This window comes from Perca flavescens, chromosome 23 (genome assembly GCF_004354835.1).
Source record: "Perca flavescens isolate YP-PL-M2 chromosome 23, PFLA_1.0, whole genome shotgun sequence".
NCBI classification, from domain to species: Eukaryota; Metazoa; Chordata; class Actinopteri; order Perciformes; family Percidae; genus Perca; species Perca flavescens.
The window spans coordinates 1,786,549-1,789,351 of record NC_041353.1 but is presented as its reverse complement, the minus strand read 5'-3'; the positions used below and the strand labels follow the sequence as shown (position 1 = coordinate 1,789,351).

General features: G+C 39.9%; 1 long non-coding RNA gene across 1 annotated transcript; it reads left to right on the top strand.

Annotated features, from left to right (window-relative positions):
* Window positions 1-585: 585 nt before the first annotated feature.
* Window positions 586-2,083, top strand: LOC114549892 (uncharacterized). The gene is made up of 3 exons (XR_003691606.1): window positions 586-685; window positions 1,736-1,854; window positions 1,942-2,083. It is a non-coding gene; the product is annotated as an uncharacterized LOC114549892 (long non-coding RNA).
* Window positions 2,084-2,803: the final 720 nt, after the last annotated feature.

The following is a 2,803-nucleotide window of genomic DNA, read 5'->3' as shown; positions in this document are numbered from 1 at the left end:
CCTACCTTTTCCAAATCAGACAACTGCAACTTTTCTGCCAAGATTTACCTAAGGAGAGGGTCAGGTCTAGCCTGACAAGCCAGACCCACATCCAGATGTTGGGTCTGGGAACTCACCATTGACGGAGCTCGATCCGAGGGGCGGGATAAACGGTTGTCTTTCAAATTCCCTCTGCACCAATAGGATAGCTCTACAACCAGGCAGAGCAACGAAGAAGGTAGCGAAGCTAGCTGATAGATTAAACTTTTGCCGTATCCGGTCAGCAAAACTCCAAACACATCTTCCTTTTTTAAGAATGACTTCAGGGCCGTTCTTTGTTCTTTTCTCAAAGAAAAGCTGAACTCCAAGTCTTCCAGAAGACCTCTGTTCCCCAGCAGCAGCAGCAGCAGCAGCAGCAGCCATAAGCCCCGCCCACTGACTCTATACACGATGTGATTGGCCTGACCAAAATTTGGTTTTTTTAGTCAACGGAGAGTGCCTAGACCCCCTCTTGCTGCCAAATAAATTTGCTGCCACTAGGGGGAGTCTAGATTTCTAGGCTGTCAGGTCAGGAGTTCAAAATGTTCTTCTGTCTCAGGTTGTCTCACTGGAACTACAGCTGCAGCTACCCACCGCTTCGGGGCCCCTACAGGCTGTCTCACTGGAACTACAGCTGCAGCTACCAGCAGCATCGGGCCCCCTACAGGTTGTCTCACTGGAACTATTTATTTAATTTGTTTATTTATTTGATTAGGACAATGCACATTAATGAACATTTCTGCAAATGCGCCAGTGTTATCCAGTCGGTTAATTTTCAACTGTTGTCCTATAGTTGCCTAGCGTTACTACAGCTGCAGCTAAAAGTTACATAGTGTTGCTTGCTGGTGCTTTTTACTGCCACCTTCAGGATGTAACACGTATTGCAATCCTAATTCACTTAAATTAAATGTTTTGGTATTTATCAACACATTCATATTTCTTACAGGTAACAATACACACAATTACATGGACTTTACTTGAAAATGACATTTTAACTTAACAAAGACATGTTCAGTTTAAGTAAACTGAACATTAAAAAACAATTTAAAGTGAACAACCCCCCTGTTTCAGTTTTGCCACTGTTCATCACCCCCCCAACCGGCACCGTCAGACACCGCCTACCAAGAGTCTGGGTCTGTCCCAGGTTTCTCCCTAAAAGGAGTTTTTCCTCACCACTGTCGCACTAAATGCTCTTAGGGGGGAATTACTAGAATTGTTGGGTCTTTGTAAATATAGAGTGTGGTCTAGACCTACTCTATCTGTAAAGTCTCTCGAGATAACTTGTGTTATGATGTGAGACTATAAATAAAATTAAACTGAATGTAACGTAGGGCCCACTGATCTTTTATTCTAAGCAGAAAAAAACATAAAAACAGACACACAAGTAAGCCGATAGATAGTTACCATTTCTACATGAACATACAGTATGTATCAATCTAGTTATTTACAGTCTGCTAAAAATGAATTTACAATTGTTTGACGGTGCTTAACAGGCAGAAATGTGAACAGGATTTTAATTAATTTAAGTAAGATGCCATTTCATTTAAATCAGTGTCTGTAAATTACTATTTTACCAAGTTTAATAATTCTACACCAGTGATTTGTTTATTCGTTGATCAAACCAAATTGCACTTATTTGATTTAAGTGTTATTTAGTTTCATGTCTTGTGTTAAGTTGACAGATGGTCTAAACATGTATCTAAATATTCTCTTTTAGTATGATAGAGGTGACGATATTGACCATCAGACTTTGCCATGGAGGATTCCACCTGAGGCCAATCCAAAACCTTCCATTAAAAGAAAATGGGAGGATGTGGAATCGGCCGGTATCAGAAGGTAAGAGTTATATCTCTTCCCTGTGTTAGTGATTTAATGTTGCTGTTAAGATTCTGGAGATTCAAACTAAGTTTTGTCTTTATGCAGAAGGCCAGACAGCCTCGGTCCAGAGAGGAAGAGGAGAAGAGTGGACACCATCTCCGGCCCATAAGGTTGCTGGGCATGAGGAAGACACAGACCTGTTTCATTGGCACTTTCTAAATCAATCAAATAAATGTAATTTGTTGTCTTCCTATCTCCTATTCATGTTTATCTTTCTCATTTACAGTTTCTAATATGCCTCCCTTTTAAATATACTTTTAAAAGATATTCAGAAAATGAACCACACGCCAGTTAAAACCAATCACACTGAAGTAAGAGGGGCTCTTATTGGCCGGAACAAGTGTATCCTTTCCTCCATAATATTAACTTCACTGCTTCAGTAATGGGTCTGAAAATTCAGAGAGAATCAGTTTGATTATAAAAATATATGTCAAAGTGAAAGATGCACTAGTGAACATGCATGGGCAGGATGTGTTATTGTGGCTAAATACAGGGCATCTGTTTAGTTCAGAGGTTAAACATGTTAAGTTAAGCATATCTGAAGCTTTCCATTCAGTTATCATAATCATATGTGCAAGCCAGAGAACGTTAGAGTGTAAAGGTGCCACTTAAATTTATCAACCTAACGTAGAAAAGCTGAAATCATCTTGCCACTTAATGAAACGAAGCGGCACTTTTCAGAGGTGGAGATTGAAACCCTGATATCTCAGGTTCATTTGCACTAACGTGTGTACTTTTGGCAGCCTGAAAACTGGTATTAAAGGCTGTAGAAAGAATCTTGGGATGAAAAGAGATCACTGATGAGGTCAACAGTGTTGCCGTAGTAAATCGGACTCCAGCTGAAGTTTGGCCTATTTAATTTATACATCCTTGACGCATTTTCTATAGTCCTAATAGTAATATACAG